General features: G+C 43.4%; 1 protein-coding gene across 1 annotated transcript in view; it reads right to left on the minus strand.

The window, feature by feature from the left end:
* Positions 1–19,240, minus strand: part of fgf12a (fibroblast growth factor 12a) — a 327,722-nt gene that overhangs the window by 260,737 nt on the left and 47,745 nt on the right. The window lies entirely within an intron of this gene.

Raw genomic sequence — 19,240 nt, forward strand, 5'->3', positions numbered from 1 at the left:
GATATCAGTTAATCTTGCCAGATACTAACTGTCTTCTACAACAACTAAAACTACATTGCAACTTTGGGAAAGAGGAACATACTGTGGAGAAGATATGGTGATAGCTCTGTGAATGTACAAATCTTCCCCTAACCTCCTCTGCTTTAAGAGAGAACAATCCTCACTTCTCTGGTGTCTATCCATTGTTCTCAACTGAATGATTTTAATTTGTCTCAGAAAGCTGTACAGACCATATCTCCACAAGGTTAAAAGAAAGTGTCAGCTCAAGTCTGCTGCTTCTGTGTTTACTCAGTGACTGATGCTCCCCAGGATGTTATAGAGGATATAATTGTGCTTGACTGTGACACTACCTCGGCTGCAACTGTGTTTGATAGTGCACCTTTATGAAATATTTACGTCACAGAAATAGGCCATTCAGCCCAATTAGTCAAGGCTTGTGCTTGTAATCAATGCAAGTCACCTCCCATCCATTTTCATCTCAACCAATCAGCATATCCTTCCAATTCATTTCTCCCTAACATGTTTATCCAGCTTCTCCTGCAAAGCACACTGTGGGAACACCACCACGTCCAACTTCCCCTCTGTGTCACAACCATCCAGACTTGCAACTTTATGACCATTAGTTCAACGTAGTGGGTCAACATCCTAGGCCTCCCTCCTGAACAACATTATGGGTCTACCTACACCAAATGGACTACAGCCATTCAAGAAGGTGTCTCATCACCTTTCTCAGGGCAATTAAGGACAGGCTGCAAACCCACATCTGGTGAATGATTTCAAATAAGTTGCTTCAGCTCGTTCACGCAGTTCCACATTCTGGGCTGAAAGCAGAAATAAAGGATGCGCAAGAAACCAGAGGATCGGAGATGTGGGGAAAGTGGGGGAGAAATTCGAGATGACTACTAAGATAGTGGAGGAAGTGGAATAGAATTGATATCATTGGAGATAGGAATGGAAATTTTAAATTCAATATACCAGGGGCCAGGAACCGAAGCAGGTTGGTCTTCCAAACATCAGAGAGAAACAAATAAACATCAGTTACCAGAACTATTGGTACCTCTGACAACTGCACTTCAGTCTAAAGGTTCAGGAGTGAAAACCTGACATTGAGAAAATAATGAGCAAAAAAGAGACTAGGAGATCTTGAAAACAAATCTCTGACTGAAGTTGTTTGGTGATTCGGTGGTGAGTTGTATTAAGAAAAAATGACCTGAGTTTAAGTCCCACCTGTTTCAGAGATGTGTATTAACATCTTTGATTAGAAAATACAAACAAACCTGGTTCAGGTGCTTGTGTGGTGTAGTGGTAGTGTCTTTACCTGTAACTCGGACAGTCCAGGTTCAAGTCCCACCTGTTCCAGAGACGTGTTAGTAATAATGAATGGGTAGGAAACGATGGTTACATTAAAATGGAACTGGTGGGGCAAATAATGTGCTTTCTTTGATTTGGAATACCCCCACTACACAAACACTCTCCCGGAGCCTAAAATATGTAAAACTTTGAGTTCAGAGGGTTCTTGTAATGCACTGATAGTGTCCAAATTTACACTAAAATGGATTGCATTTTGCAGAGTCTCTCCTCAGTTGTGTGCATGTGTTAGTCTTCTCTTTCACTTGGTTAGTAAACCAGCTATTTGTTGTTGACTAAAGGAAACTCGTTGCCATGCACTTAATACTGAATCTGAGACCTACAACTGGCCACATCACCAACCTGGCCAAATTTAACAGGTGTTTTGACCATTGGAAGAGTGGGACCATGAGAGGAAATAGCGACCCCTTCAACCTCAGTCATAATACACTGCATTGCAGTAGTGCAAGAGAGTGTCAAAGTAAACCAATAATTGGCACAGGTATTCTCCCTTAGACATAACCCCAGGGTTGAACTGGTACTGCCCAGTTGGACTGAGCAATTTTCACAACCTGCTCCAAACCCTTTAAAAACACTTCTCCATCACCTCTTCTTATCTTAGATTTTCAGTGAACAAGGCTCCCAGACAATCGATGAAGAGATTCAAAAAACAACATGGAGCTGAGATGTTCCTCAACTCGCTCATATTACTGTGAATTAAAAGCGAACAAGAGCAGAGAGGAGTCTCTGGAGAGTTCTGCAGCAGGAAGAGTGTCAAGGCTTTGTAGACAGTGAACAAAAAAATGAATAGTATCAAGGTTCAGGTAGTCTCGTGATTAGATGATACCAGACAAGCTGGGATTATGTTCCTTAGTGCAGAGAATGTTTAAAGTTGATTTAATGGAGACATTCAGAGTTAAGGGAAGCTTTGATAGTTACTGCTGTGCACTCTGCTTCACAGAATCCTGGCTCAACCCACCCATTCCTGACTGTGCACTTCAGGCTGATGGCTTTTGTATCTATCGTATGGACTGTACAGCATCCTCAGATAAGACAAAGGGTGGAGGGGTTTGGTTTTCAATCAACAACTTGTGGTGCATGGACATTGCAACCCTGGGCAGACGTTGCTCCCCAAACCTTGAACTCCTCACCATCAAATGTCGCCCCTTCTATCTACCACTGTAATTTACTGCTGGTATACTAACTGCTTTGTACATACAGCCACAAGCAAAGGTTGAGGAAGCTTTGGATGTGCTGTACTCCACCAACAACACCCTCGAGACAGAACACTCCGAGGCCCTGTTTATTGTGACTGGTGACTTCAATCAAGCCAATCTAAGGAAGGAGTTGCCCAACTACCACCAGAACGTTACCTGCCCCACCAGGGACCCGAACATTTTAGACCACTGCTACACCATGTGAAAGATGCCTACCGCTCTATCCCCCTGCCATCATTTCGGGAACTCTGACCACAATGCCATGTTTCTTCTCCTGGCTGACAGGCAAAAGCTCAAGCAGGGCACCCCTTCGCAGATATGGGTCCCGTGCTGGTGGGATGAGGCAGAGGATCAACTCCAGTGCTATATGGAATCGGCTGATTGGGTCATGTTCAAACAGTCCGCAGGTACCTTGGACGAGTACACCATCGCCCTCATAGACTTTATCAGCAAGTGTGTGGAGGACTGTATACCGAGGAAGTCAATCTGGGTATTCCCCAACAGGAAACCCTGGATGAGTCAGGACATACAGAACCTGTTAAAAACCAGGCGTGATGCCTTCAGAACAGGAGACTCACACAAATATAAGGAAACCAAGTATGACCTTTGCAGAGCCATTAAGATGTCTCTTCATCGATTAGCCAACGACCAACACCAATCCAAACTAGAGACTCAGACAGACACCTGGCGACTATGGCAAGGACTGAATGACATCACAGGATCTAAAAAGAGACAGTGCAAGACAGCAGACGATGACATATCCTTCCCAGATCGTCTCAACGCCTTCTTTGCTCGCGTTGAGCAGAATTTCAGCGGAGAGGTAACACCTATTCCGACAAATCCTGACAAACCTATCTCAACAGTCACTGCATCAGAGGTCAGATCAGTTTTCCTTCGTGTGAATCCAAGGAAAGCAATGGGACTACACTTAGTACCAGGCCGTGTACTCAGAGCATGCGCAGATCAAATGTCAGAGGTCTTCTCAGACATCTTTAACCTCTCCCTGCAGCAGGCCACTGTCCCTGCCTGTTTCAACAGGGATAACATCATCTCTGTGCCTAAGAAGGCTCATGCAGCGTGTCTCAATGACTACCACCCAGTGGCCCTAACTTTGGCGATCATGAAGTGTTTGAAAGGCTAGTAATGGCATTTATCAACTCCAGCCTCCCCACTACTCTTGACCCACTCCAATTTGCCTATTGGAACAATAGATCCACATCAGATGCCATATCACATGCCCTTCACTACTACAGTTCAGCCTTCAACGCTATTATTCCCTCGACTGATTACTAAACTTAGTGATCTCGGACTAAGCCCCACTCTCTGTAACTGGATCCTCAGCTTCCTCACCCTTAGGCCACAATCAGTGAAGATTGGAGACAATGCTTCATCCTCACTAACACTCAACACTGGAGCCCCCCAGATGTGTGTACTCAGTCCCTTACTGTACTCACTGTATACCTTTGACTATTTCGCCAAATACCAGACTAATGCCATTTACAAGTCTGCTGATGACACCACCATAGTCGGTCAAATCTCAGACAGCGGCAAAACAGACTATAGACAGGAGGTGGAAGACCTGGAAAAATGGTGCACTGAGAACAACCTAGCTCTCAATGCCAGCAAAACCAAGGAACTTATTATTGACTTTCAGCAGGATGTTACTCATGCTCCCACCACTACACATTAACAGCACAGAGGTGGAACGAGTGGAGAGTGTCAAGCTCCTGGGAGTGGTCATCCAGAACAAGCTTTCTTGGACTCTTCATGTGGATGCACTAGTTACAAAGGCCCAGGCAGCTGAGGAAATTTGGCACGACAGCGAATACCCTTGCCAACTTTTATAAGTGCACCATCAAGAGCACTCAGTCTGGATGTATCATGACCCCCGATATGGCAACTGTACCATTCAAGATCGGAGACTATTTCAGAGAATAGTGAACTCGACCTGGACAAACACAAAGACTAACCTCCCATCTACAGAATCCATCTATCAGGCCCACTGTCAAGGAAAGGCCGCCAGCATTCTCAAAGATCCATCCCATCCTGGCAATGTTCTTCTGCAACCTCTACCATTGGGGAGAAGGTACAGAAGCCTGAACACACGCACCAGCCAGTTTCATAACAGTACCTCCCTACTGTTGTTAGAATACTGAATGGATTCACAAACTCTTAACATTCGATTGTACCTGTGTTTTTGTTTTTGCCGCTGTTTACCTGTTATTTACTATCTGTGCTACTTAACTTTGTGATCTGCCTGTATTGTTCACAAGACAAAGCTTTTCACTGTGCCTCGGTACATGTGACAATCAATTCAATTCAATTCCTTCTTTACTCTGTATCAACACGTGGGTCAGCAATGAGAAGAGACAGATTATTTTAAAAATGAGCAAAATAACAGAGGAGAGCTCTTTGAAAATAAACATTGAATTATGATCTGGAAAGCACTGTCTGAATGGACAGGTTCAGTAGTGCCAACCATCAGGAAACTGGGTTAACTTTAGTTCCATGGATAGGTTGGAGAAGTTGGGCCTGTTGTCCTTGGATTGGAGAAGGTGGAGAGGAGACCTGATAGATGTTTCCAGAATCATGAGGGATCTGCACAAAGTGGACTGAGAGAAACTCTTCTGATTGGCAGAAGGATTTAGAACCAAGGACAGGGATCTAAGGTTAATTGGCAAAAGAAATGATTGCAATATGAAGAAAAACTTTTTCACACAATGAGTGGTTATATCTAGAATGTGCTGCCTGAGACTGTGGTGTAGGCAAGGTTATTTGAGGTTTTAAAGTGAGGATTAGATTATTATCTGAAAAGGATGGAGATGTTAGCACAGACACAATGGACCCACCTTGCTTCCTTCAGTGATTCTATGGATAAAAGCTAGTAGGGGGAGAACAGATTGCTGTTGCCAAGACTATATTAAACAGAAGAAGAGGAATAATGGGAGAGTTCCTTTTGACTGGCATGCAGACTGAATGCTTGGTGAATGTAAAGTGGAAATATAGAACAATACAGCACTGAAAGAGCTAATTGATTCCATCTTGCTTGTGTCAGTGTGCTAGGCACACTTCAGTGATCGGCAGCCTTTGTCCTTGTGTCAGAGGTTATGAGTTCAACTTTCACTCTTGGACCTACCACAAAGATCAAGATTAACATTTCAGTGCAGTACTGAGGGAGTCGCACACTGTTGCAGCCTTGCAATTAGTGATGGTCACTCAATGCTGGCCTTGCAATATCCCTTCAATTAATGATGAAAGGTACCATCGTTTTTTTTTTAATGGCACTACTTTGCAGAAGAACAGGAGAGTTCTCAATTGCAGCTCGGTCAATATTTAACTTCTCCCGTTCCATCCAATAAACATCAATAAAACAGATGGTCTCACACTGAAGTGTTTGGGGTCTTGCTGTGTGTAAATCAGCTGCTGCATTTCCCACATGTTGGCAGCAAGTACACTTCCAAAGTACCTTACTGACTGTGAAACACATGTGATATCCCATGGGCATTAAATCTCCAAGCTCTGCACCAGTGAAAATCAAATTGTTGTGTGTCTGGAAATCTGAAATAAGACAGAAATACCTGGAGAAACTCAGTAGGTCTGGCAGCACCTGTCTGCGAAGCAGGGTTAGATTGTACTCAAAACATTAACCCTCTTTCTGTCTCCACAGAAGTTGCCAGACCTGTTGAGCTTCTCCAGCAATTTTGGTTTTTATCCCAGATGAATGACATGAAGCCAACACTCCCAATACAATACTGATGGAATGCTGCACTGTCAGAGAAGCTATCTCTTAAATGAGACACTAAACTGAGGCTGCACCCAATCTCTCAGGTAAAAGTAGAAGATGCCACAGTCACAATCTGAAGCAGAATAGGGGAACTCTCCCCCCTGTTCTGCAATTCTATAATATTTACCTGCAGTTGGAAAAGCATGGCCTAATTAGGGACAGTCAGCATGGCTTTGTGCATCTTACTAACTTGATTGAATTTTTTGAGAAGGTGATAAAGGTGATCGATGAGGGTAAAGCAGTAAATGTTGTCGACATGGATTTTAGGAAGGCTTTCAACAAGATTTCTCATGGTAGGCTAATCCAGAAGATTAAGATGCATGGGATCCATGGTGACTTGGCCATGTGGATTTAGAATTGGCTTGCCCATAGACAATAGAGGGCAGTGGTAGAAGGGTGTTTTTCAGGCTGGGGATCCGTGACCAGTGGTGCCCTGTAGGGTTCCGTACTGGGCCCTCTGCTGTTTGTGATATATATAGATGACTTGGGTGAAAATGTAGATGGGTGGGTTAATGAGTTGGCAGACAAAACAATGATCGGTGAGTTGTGGATAATGTAGAAAATTATCAAAGTATACCGCGGGATTTAGATCAGTTGTAGGTATGGGCAGAGAAATGGCAAATGGAGGTTAATCCAGGTAAGTGTGAGGTGCTGCACTTTTGGAGGTCAAATGTTAAGGAAATGTATACAGTTAATGGCAGGACCCTGAACAGCATTGATGTACAAAGGGATCTTGGGGTTCAAGTCTGCTCCCTGGAAGTGGCCACACAAGTAGATAGGGTGGTTAAAAAAAAAGTGTATGGTAAGCTTGCCTTTATTGGTCAGGGAATTGAGTATAGGAGTCAGGATGCTATGTTGCAACTTTATAAGACTTTGGTTAGGCCATGGTTAGGATATTGCATTCAGTTCTGGTCGCCACACTACAGGAAGCATGTGGAGGCACTGGAGAGGGTGCAGAAGAGGTTTACCAGGATGCTGTCCGGATTAGAGCTATAAGGAGTGGCTAGAAAATCTCAGGTTGTTTTCTCTGGAGTGGTGGAGGCTGAGGGGAGACTTGATAGAAGTCTACAAAATTATCATATGCATAGATAGGGTTGATAGTCAGAATCTTTTTCCCAGAGTTGAAATGTCTAAAACTCGGGAGCATGCATTCAAGATAAGATGGGAAAAGTTCAAAGGAGATATGAGTGGAAAGTTTTTTTACACAGAGAGTGGAAGGAGGGTAGGACATGCTGCAGGGGGTGGTGGTGAAGGCAGATACAATAGGGGCATTTAAAATACTTTAGGATAAGCACATGAATATGCATGGAATAGAGGGATATGGACAAGGCAGCAGAAGGGATTAGTTTAATTTGGGGTCGTGTTTGGCATGATGTGTCATGTCGGGCCTATTTCTGTGCTGTACTGTTCTGTGGTCTATGTTCTAATATCATCAACATCACAAAAAGAAGCAGTTTAACGCGATCATTATTATGTATCTGTCTGTGACAATTTCTTGTGTGTAAACTGACTGCAATATTTCCTAGAATATACAACAGCTCAAAACTGAGACAAACTGATCTCTCATGGAATCAATGAATACATGGAACCAATAGGAAAATACAGAACTAAGATTAGTAGCCAACTGATAATGTGGTGGATTAGTAATCTAGATGTTGAGGCTTATTCTCTGGGATGACAGGTTCAAATCTCATCACCATACCTGATTAAGTTTAAATTAAATCTGTATAATTTGGAACCAAAAGCTCATCTCCATGAGGGTGACCATGAAGCTATTGCAAACCCGTCTGGTTCAGCAACATCCTTTATGAATGAAAATTGTCTGCCCTATGTGTGACTCCAGATACACAGCAAAGTGTCAGCTCTGAAATGACCAAACAAGCCATTCAGTCCAAGGGCACTTGGGGCTAGACAACAATTGTTGGCCCTGCCAGTGACGCCCACATCCAGTTGAAGAGTAGATTAAAGTTGATCACCTTGAATGACAGAGCTGTCTGAAGAGCTCAAATGGTCTCCTCCTGTTACTACTTCTTGTGATTACACTTCAGAAAGTCCCTCCTTCACTGAGGTTGGGAAAGGCACTGTGATAAAGTTTGGGAATCCAATAGCAAAACATTTATTCTAATGGCCTATCATCATGTTTTAGAGCATTGGGAATTCAACAGTTAAAAAAAAACTTCTGTGATTGTGGCCTACTATGATTTTGACTGTGTGCCTACTCTCTGGCAGGCTGAGACCAGAAATCACAGTGCAGGTCTGGTCATCTCAGAACTGGAGGAATTGTCTGGAGCCAGAGATGTGTATTTTGCCCTCAGGCCTCAGGCAAAGCTATTTGGTCCTTGGATAAGGCTGTCTGACCTGGTTATCGATCTTATTAACTGCCTCCTGTTCCTATTAACATACTTCCTTACCTATTAACAAGGGTATGTGAAGATCAACAATACTAGATCCTGTTGCCTACCTCCTTACCTATTAACACAAGATTGTGAATAATACAGCACCAGGCTCATATGAACAATTTGAAGGTGGCAATCACTAGTCATTGTAATGATCTGGAAATGCCAGTGTTGGACTGGAGTGTACAAAGTTAAAAATCACACAACACCAGGTTATAGTCCAACAGGTTTAATTGGAAGCACTAGCTTTCGGAGCGACGCTCCTTCATCGGGTGGTTGTCAAGGTTTAGATCTCCGAAAGCTAGTGCTTCTAATTAAATCTGTTGGACTATAACCTGGTGTAGTGTGATTTTTAACTTAGTCATTGTAAGATAGATAAATACTTGTTTTTAACAATATAATAACAATCAGTCATGTGATGTAAAGAACTTTATATTAGTCACACCCGAACAAAATATAAAATATACTGCTTGTATGCAACATTCAGAGATGCATCAAGGGATGTCACCACAAGAAGGCTATGAGACTCTTTTGGTGTCGCCCAGAATCTCTCACCGGCTATCCAGAAATAAAGGTTTGCTTCTCTTTCAACTGAAAATTGTGTTGTCCAAATTAAGAGTCAACATTTGGTGTCGTGATTTGGGATCTCAACATAAGAAACATCTCACTGGGCTGAGTAAGTGGCTTGAAAGTTTGAATCGAACAGAATAGAGTGGTAAGGGCACCCCGGGATGTTTTACCTCAAACCACTCCTTGTGTTCAGCCAGACAATCTGTCCCTCACCCAGTGGAACTGGTACCTTGAAGAGATCAAACAAACCACCTGGACCCAGCTTGTAAGGTAGCAATGTTTTTGTACAATTGCTCCAGGTTGCTGCGGGGTGACATTGGCTACTCTGTATTGTTCCTTTAGAAAAAGGTCGGGACTGGAGACCCTGGTCAGGGAAGTGGTCATCACTACCTGATGGAGTTGGTTAGGGAGCTGCCTCTTTTGGAAATGGCCGGTGGAAATGAATATAGAATAAGGAAGGAGGGCAGACTCAGAAAATTTCTCACCCTGCATTATTGATATGACCAGTGGAAACTGTTTTTAGCAGAGCAAGGAGTCAAAAGGTAAAATGGGACAGTACCTCTATGTAGTTGGAAAGGGCAACAATCTGTGAGAAAATACCTGATCAGCAAAATGGTTATAAGGGTTGGAGGCCCGTCTGAGAGATTAGTCATTTTGATAAATTCTTTGTGTGAATTGGGCAGCTTGGTAAATTGTTGTATACAAATTAAAGGACATCCAGTTTGAATCTTTGAGTGATTCTGATGATATGCATAGTGAAAGCTTTCATTTGAATGGTGAATTGATGCCAAAACTATGATTTAGCACTTTCAATTGTGATCGCAGAGAACAATTGACCCTGGCGCCAATGTTTGGTCTTGTATGTGTGGGCTTGTGTTGTTGTTTGTTTGCTTATGGAACAATGGGCTGAACTCTAAAATGCCAGAGAAGGGCTGCCCCCAGAGACAAAGTAAGTCTTCTCTCGTTGAGAAGGGCAGCCAGTGTCTATCTGCCATCTCACGGAGGACTCAGAAGTGCCCTGTTGCAACAGTGAGTCACATTCACAGGTACACCAAGCCGACCATTTTGGGGAGACTACCCTACTGTAGAACCTGGAGATTTTGTCCTGATTAAGAACTGGGACTAGGGGAAATTGGAGCCAAGGTGGAAAGGACCATTTCAGGTGCTGCTGACTGCCCCCCTTCCCCCACACACACACCCGCACCTCCCCCTACGGCTGTGAATGTGTAAGGACAACTCTGCTAGATTCATAGAACCAACTGTAAAAGAGTCAGTGAAGGAACAGACAATGATTAAAGAAGAAAATGTATTTCATATTTGTGACTTTGATGACTTTGGGAGCAGACATGACCTTACTCAGAGATTAAGGTTTGATATAAACCTATAAGCAGATATAAAGCATACTGCTTGCATGTAATGTTCAGAGATTCATCGAGGGGTACCAACACAAGAAGGCTCTGAGAATCCTTTGGTGTCACCCAGAATCTCTCGCCAGCTATCCATAAATAAAGATTTGTTTCGCTTTGAACTGAAATTTGTGTCGTCTGTAATTAAGAGTCAACATTCCTGTGGGGTAGATTCTGCCGTATATTGAACCTGCATTACATTGAGGTGAGTAGCAATATCGTGCAGCCCTCGGTTACAAGGAAGCATTGCTGAGGGATATTATAACTGCACATTAGTTACATTTCAAAACATGTTAAAAATAGAAAGTGATGGAAAGGAAGTGACCTTTTAACATGTGGCTTGGTTAAGGCTCAAGCAATGATGTATTGAAAGTACAATAGAGAGTGACATAAATCATCCTGAGTTACAAAGTGATTAATGTGCCATAAAAGCACAGCTGCTGAACTATACATACTATACACTGATCCCCAGCATTGACTCATGTGTCTACTGAAGTCAGCTTTGTGGTGGTGGGGAAGGGCAAGGAGGGACCAATGTAATCCAGTGCAAGAAGGAAATATGTGGTCAGCATTCAGGCAATCTGGTATAATCCGGCAATCAGGCATTCAGGCATTCAGGCAAAACCTGTACCCACGCCTCCCCCTTCACCTCCGTCCAAGGCCCCAAAAGAGCCTTCGACATCCATCAGGGATTTACCTGCACTTCTACACATATCATTTACTGTGTCTGTTGCTCCTAAGGTCATCTCCTCTATATTGGGAAGACAGGGCTCCTACTACAGAACACTTCAGGGAACATCTCCTGGACACACACACAAAGCAACACCGCCGCCCCGTGGCTGAACAGTTTAGATCCCCTTCCTATTCCCCCAAGGCCATGCAGGTCCTGGGCCTCCTCCATCGTCAAACTGTTAGCACACACCACCTACACGTCTCATCTTCAACCTTGGGATCTTCCAACCACATGGGATCAATGTGGATTTTACCAGTTTCCTCATTTCCCCTCCCCCCACTGTATCCCAGATACAACCTTCCAACTCTGCATTGCCCTCTTGCTCTGTCCTACCTGTCCATCATCCTTCCCTTCGATCTGCTCCACCCTCCTCTCTGGCCTATCACTTTCACCCCCACCTTCATCTACCTATCACACTTTCAGCTAGCTTCCCCCAGCGCCATCCCCCTCCCTTTTATTTCCCAACCCCCTTGGCCCACAAATCACATTCCTGATGAACTTGATGAAGGGCTTATGCCTGAACCATTGATTCCCCTGCTCCTTGGATGCTGCCTGACCAGCCCCACACTTTCGATTCAGGCAATCCTCCTCTTCTGTTCTTCAGTATTTGTGGCCAGGTCCTGTGCTCACCGACCTACACTGGTTCCTGGTCCAGCATCACCTCAACTTGAAAGTTTGCATCCCTGAATTCAAACCCTCCTGAGGCCTGAGTTCCTCCTTATCTCTGTAATCTCTTCCCATCCCGATGTCCTGCTGGACCTCTGCCTACCTGCAATTGAGCATCTGTGCATTCCCAGTTTATATCGCTCCACATTAATGGCTGTGCCTCAAGCTGTCTCTTGGTCCCAAAGCTCTGACTAAACCTCTCAAATCCTCTCTGCTTTCATTTAAGACGTTCCTCAAAAAAACCCACAGCTCACCGTGGCAAGGAGTTCCAAAGACTCAAAAACCTCCATGGGAAAAAAGTTCCTCTTCATTTCAGACTTGTATTGGAGCCCCTCAATTCAGTGATTATGTCCTTTGGTCCTCGACTCTCTCATGAGGGGAGACATCCTCTCAGCCTTTATCCTTTAGGAATTCTATATATTTCAATGAAATCACTTTTCATTCTTTAAAGCTCCAATGAGTAGAGTCCCAACCTGTTTAATGTTTGCTCGTAAGACAATCCCTCCATACTGGGGATCATCCTAGTGAACATTCTCTGAAATGCCACCAATAAGATGATACCTTTTTCTAAGTAAGGGAACCAAAAACTGCTAAGGCCGGGGTGGAACCCAGGGAAATAGTGAGGAAAGAGATCAACCTGAGACTGGCACAGTTGGGAAAGGGAGCAAGTCAAACAGTCAGAGCAGACAGGAACAAAGCAGAGAACAAGGTAGGACTGATAAAATAAACTGTATTTTATTTCAATTCAAGAGGACTAACAGGGAAGGGAGATAAACTCGGGGCATGGTTAGGAACATGGGACTGGGATATCATAGCAATTACAGAAACATGGCTCAAGGATGGACAGGACTGGCAGCTTAATGTTCCAGGACACAAATTTTATAGGAAGGATAGAAAAGGAGGCAAGAGAGGAGAGGAGTGGTGTTTTTCATAAGGGATAGCATTACAGCTGTACTCAGGGAGGATATTCCTGGAAATACATCCAGGGAAGTTATTTGGGTGGAACTGAGAAATAAGAAAGGGATGATCACCTTATTGAAATTGTATTATAGACCCCCCCAATAATCAGTGGGAAATTTGTAAGGAGATTTCAGCTATCTGTAAACATATGCTGGGACTGCCATAGTGTTAAGGGTTTAGACGGAGAGGAATTTGTTAAGAGTGTACAAGGAAATGTTCTGATTCAGTAAATGGATATACCTACTGCAAGACCCGACCTACTCTTAGGAAATAAGACAGGGCAGGTGACTGAGGTATCAGTGGAAGAGCACTTTGGGGCCAGCGACCATAATTCTATTAGTTTTCAAATAGTGATGGAAAAGGATAGACCAGATCTAAAAGTTGAAGTTCTAAATCAGAGGAAGGCCAATTATGATGGTATTAGGCAAGAACTTTCAAAAGCTGATTAGAGGCAGATGTTCACAGGCAAAGGGACAACTGGAAATGGGAAGTCTTCAAAAATGAGATAATGAGAGTCCAGAGACAATATATTCCTGTCAGGGTGAAAGGCCAGGCTGGTAGGTATAGGAAATGCTGGATGACTGGAGAAATTGAGGGTTTGGTTAAGAGATAGAAGTAAGCATATGTCAGGTATACACAAGAGAGATTGAATGTATCCTTAGAAAAGTATAAAGGCAGTAGGAGTATACTTAAGAGGGAAATCAGGAGGGTAAAAAGGGGACATGCGATAGCTTTGGCAAATAGGGTTAAGGAAAATCCAAGGGATTTTACAAATACATTAAGGTTAAGAGGGTAACTAGGAAGAGAACAGGACCCCACAGAGATCAGCAAGGCAGCCTATTCGTGAAACCGCAGGAGATGGAGAGATACTAAACGAGTATTTTGCATCAGTATTTACTGTGGAGAAGGACATGGAAGATATGGAATTTGGGGAAGTAAATGGAGACATCTTTAAAAATGTCCATGTTACATAGGAGGAGATGATGGATGTGTTAAAATATATAGAAGTGAATAAATCCCCAGGACCTGATCAGGTGTACCCTAGAGCTCTGCGGGAAGCGAGGGAAGTGATGGCTGGGCCCCTTGGTGAGATATTTGTATCATTGATAGTCACAGGTGAGGTGCTGGAAGACTGCAGGTTGGCTAATATGGTGCCACTATTTAAGGAAGGTAGCAAGGAAAAGTCAGGGGACTATAGACCGGTGAGCCTGACATCGGTGGTGGGCAAGTTGTTGGAGGGAATCCTGAGGAACAGGATGTACATGTATTTGTAAAGGCAAGAGCTGATTAGAGATAGTCAACATGGCTTTACGCGTGGGAAATCATGTCTCACAAACTTGATTGAGTTTTTCTGAAGAAGTAATGAAGAGGATTGATGAAGGCAGAGTGGTGGTCATGATCTATATGGACTTCAGTAAGGCATTCGACAAGGTTCACCATGGGAGACTGGTTAGCAAGGTTAGATCTCATAGAATACAGGGAGAACTCACCAATTGGATACAGAACTGGCTCAAAAGTAGAAGACAGAGGGTGGTGGTGGAGGGTTGTTTTACAGACTGAAGGCCTGTGACCAGTAGAGTGGCACAAGGATCGGTGCTGGATCCACTACTTTTTGTCAACTATATAAATGATTTGGATGTGAGCATAAGGGGTACTGTTAGTACATTTTCAGTTGACACCAAAGTTGGAGGTGTAGTGGAAAGCGAAGAAAGTTACCTCAGACAATGTGATCTTGATCAGATGCATTAATGGGCTGAGGAGTAGCAGATGGAGTTTAATTTAGATAAATGTGAGGTGCTGCATTTCGGAAAAGCAAATCAGAGCAGGATTTGTGCACTTAATGGGAAGATCCTGGGGTTGTTGCTGATCAAAAAGATCTTGGGGTATAGGTTCATAACTCCTTGAAGGTAGAGTCGCAGGTAGATAGGATAGTGAAGAAGGCATTTGGTATGCTTTCCTTTATTGGTCAGAGTATTGAATACAGTAGTTGGGAGGTCATGTTGCAGCTATACAGTACATTAGTTAGGCCACTTTTGAAATGTTGCGTGCAATTCTGTTCTCCCTCCTATCAGAAAGATGTTGTGAAACTTGAAAGGGTTCAGAAAAAAATTTACAAGGATGTTGCCATGTTGGAGGATTTGAGTAATAGGGAGAGGCTGAACAGGCTGGGGCTGTTTTCCCTGGAGCGTCGGAGGGTGAGGGGTGACCTTATAGTAGTTTATGAAATCATGAGGGGCGTGGATAGGATAAACAGTCAAGGTATTTTGCCTCAGATGGGGGAATCCAGAAATAGATGGCATAGGTTTAGGGTGAGAGGGGAAAAATTTAAAAGGGACCTAAGGGGGCAACCTTTTCACACAGAGGGTGGTGCATGTGCAGAATGATCTGCCAGAGAAAATGATGGAGGCTGATGCAACTACAACATTTAAAAAATACCTGGATGTGCATATGAACAGGAAGGGTTTATGGCCCAAGTGTTTCCAAATGGGACTAGATTGGATTGGGATATCTGGTCGGCATGGATGAGTTGGACTGAAGAGTCTGTTTCCACGCTGTACATCTCTATGACTCTATATCCACAACAGACATGATACCTCTGTTGGATAAGGGACCTGAGGCATCGTTCAGGGAACTAGCTAATCCAGATGAGCCAGAAGACACAGAATATGCACATGCCAATGGACAACTTGTTAATCTTAATCCAGAAATGAACATGACTGTTCTATTGGAGCAGTTAGCATGACAGAAGAAGCAAATTTTGTGACCAACAGAAATGGTGCAGGTAGAATAACCATCAAGAGCAAAAGACCGTTACAAGTTTAACTGCAATACAACACACATAAGGAAGTTGGAAATGTAAACACATTTCCTTTTCAGTTTACTGTATTTTCCATTGTGGACTGAAATTGAAAAAGAACTGTTGCAAAAACCAAGGACTGTTAAAGGGATTGCTGCAATTTTTAGAAGTAAGGATTACTGCAGAGAAGCTCAACCAGGCTTTGTACAAAATGTGATTCAGCTGGCAACAAGTAGCTCTTTGGTCTGTCGAGTGATCACTTGCCAATGAAAAGGCCTTCCTGCCAAAACCTATGCAATTGTCTCTGATGTTGTGCGTGTGAGTGAGGTAGCCAGAAGCTTTCAGACCCCGAAAAAGGAATGTATTCTCCTTTTCCCTGGTAGAAGAAAAAACCTCAAACCTGAATATGGCTAGCTTACTTGTTCACTCAAAAGTTGCTGTCAGCTGTTTCTTCATCCAGTAAGTCAGAGACTTTATAAATTGTAAATCAGTCACTCTGTACCTCCAGCAAGCAAGCGAAAGGACCTGGAGGAAACAGAACGAGGAGCAGCAATGCTGGAAAGACAAAAGGGTCATCTCACTGAACCCTTTGGATAGGGACCATTGAACGATCTTCCCAGTCTTTCTCTCTGAGTAATACACACATTTTTTTTCAGTATATTTGTGTGTGTGTGTTCAGGTGATGTTTTATAAGGCAGGTTAGAGATTAATCTTATAGTTATATATCATAATTCATAATAGTTTAGCTGTAGCTAGAATTAATTTATTGGTAATAAATAGCGGTTCATGCTTAGTACTGAAACCTGGCCCATGTTTTCTATCGACCTAAGTCTCAAAGACGGGTAAATTAGGGGTTTTGCAATTTATAAAATCTCTAACTTTTGTGACAACTCCAGAAAAAGCAGGCTTTGATTTTCAGTGTGTTACCCCAGTGAGACTTAACAAAAAGGTGTGCATTGTCACAATCAAACATTTTCATTTTTGATGTTAATTAGGAGAACTGAAGACTTGTGCTCGAGAATTAGTCATGCCCTTTCTAGTGATTGGAACAATATCAGCTGGGTGGAGGATGGAGTCGAGATAGGAAGAATTAAGTTCGGTGGCGTATTTTAGCATCTTGTTGTCACGTTCACATTATGTCCAAGGCCCAGTGCAGTGTTTCAGTAACGCCCAATGTAAGGTGGAGGCATGGAATCTCATTTTCTGATTCAGTATTTTACCGCTTTCTGGGTTCAACATTGAGTTCAACAACAATGGACCATGAATTTCCCTCCCTTATTTTGATGTCTGCTTTGCTTTCCCCTCCCCCCCCCCCCCCCACCCTCCCTAACTTGTGCCTGTACCTTATTTACATATTTTTGTTGTCAGTGATTCACAACAAACCTTTATTAACACCGACTCAAGATCAATGCTTTTTCTTTTCTTTTTATCCATCACCCATTTGTTTTTTGTTCTATGACACATCTGCCCTCTAAATTCCCTCACCCTCCAACCTGCCCCTAACCTTACCCTCTGTTCCACTTACTCCTCTCCATCTTCCTCTACTGCTTAAATGCCATCATTTTCCACCTCTCTCTCTAGATCTACCTGTCATGTTGCAGGCTAAACCTTTCTGCAAGAAAAAACAACTTTCTCCAACCTGCCTTCATATATCTTTCTTTTCCTTTCACTCATTTGTTCCTGTAAAAACCTTCCCCCTAAATACAATAGCACTATTCACCTCAAACACTCCCTGTGCTATTCAGTACCATGTTCTCACCAGTCTGTGGGTGAAAAGATCTTTGCTGATTCAGTGCCGCCACCATCTCATATTAATGGTATCAAGCTTTGGTCTCCCCTACATCAACACCATCAGCCTTGAAGGCCTCAACCAGTTTCCCTCTCAATCTTCTCCAATACAAGGGCCATAGGTTTTAGGGTACAGGGCAAAGGTTTAAAGAAGATGTGTAAGGTAAATGTTTTACACAGAGAGTAGTAGGTGCCTGGAATGTGCTGCCAGGGGAAGCGGTGGAAATAGATACAATAGCAACGTTTAAGAGGCACTTAGACAGATATACAAGCAGGCATGGAATAGGGAGATATGGACTATGTTGAAAAATGCGGTGCTGGAAAAACACAGCAGGCCAGGCAGCATCCGAGGAGCAGGAGAATCGACGTTTCGGGCATAAGCCCTTCTTCAGGAAACTTCTTCAGATATGGGCTATGTGCACGCACATGAGATCAATTTATTATGACATCAGGTTGGCAGAGGCATGGTGAGCCAAAGGTGGCTCCTGGGCTGTACTGTCCTATGTTCTATGTTCTGTATTGATCAAACTTTTTGGGCCATTTCCCTCAACTTCAGCATCACGGCTCAGTAATAGATATTTATGAAATTAACTGAGATGCAGCCTGAAATGAATGTTCTATAAACCAAGTACAAGTTTACAATCAATGTATTTTCTTTTTATTTAGTGCTTTTAGCATTACAACAGGTACAACCACATCTGGAGTGCTGTATACAGTACTAGTCATTGTACCTGATAGCTGGAACAGGTAAGGATGGCAGATTTCCTTCCCTATTGGACATTAACAAAATATGGGTGGCACAGTGGTTAGCACTGCTGCCTCACAGTGCCAGGGACCTGGGTTTGATTCCAGCCTCGGAATACTGCCTGTGTGGAGTTTGCACATTCTCCTTGGGTCTGTGTGGGTTTTGTTTGGGTGCTCCAGTTTCCTCCCACAGTCCAAAGATGTGTGTGTTTGGTGGGTTGGCCATGCTAAATTGTTCATTATGTCCAGGGATGTGCAGGCTAGATGGTTTAGCCATGGGAAATAAAGGGATAGGGAAGGGGATGTGGGTTTGGGTGGGATGCTGTTTGGAGAGGTAATGTGGACTTGATGGACTGAATGGCCTGATTCCACACAGTAAGTATTCTATGTGGTAAAAACAATGACTGCAGATGCTGGAAACCAGATTCTGGAATAGCATGGTGCTGGAAAAGCACAGCAGTTCAGGCAGCATTCAAGGAGCAGGAAAATCGATGTTTCGGGCAAAAGCCCTTCATCAGGAATACAGGCAGAGAGCCTAAAGGATGGAGAGATAAATCAGAGGAGGGTGGGGAGAAAGTAACATAGAGTACAATAGATGAGTGGGGGAGGAATGAAGGTGATAGGTCAGAGAGGAGGGTGGAGTGGATAGGTGGAAAGGAAGATAGGCAGGTAGGACAAGTCATGGGGACGGTGCTGAGCTGGAAGTTTGGAACTGGGGCGAGGTGGGGGAAGGGGAAATGAGGAAACTGGTGAAGTCCACATTGATGCTCATCTTCCGCCTCGGAACACTTCAACCCCAGGGCATCAATGTGGATTTCACCAGTTTCCTCAT

This window comes from Chiloscyllium punctatum, chromosome 6 (genome assembly GCF_047496795.1).
Source record: "Chiloscyllium punctatum isolate Juve2018m chromosome 6, sChiPun1.3, whole genome shotgun sequence".
Lineage (NCBI taxonomy): Eukaryota > Metazoa > Chordata > Chondrichthyes > Orectolobiformes > Hemiscylliidae > Chiloscyllium > Chiloscyllium punctatum.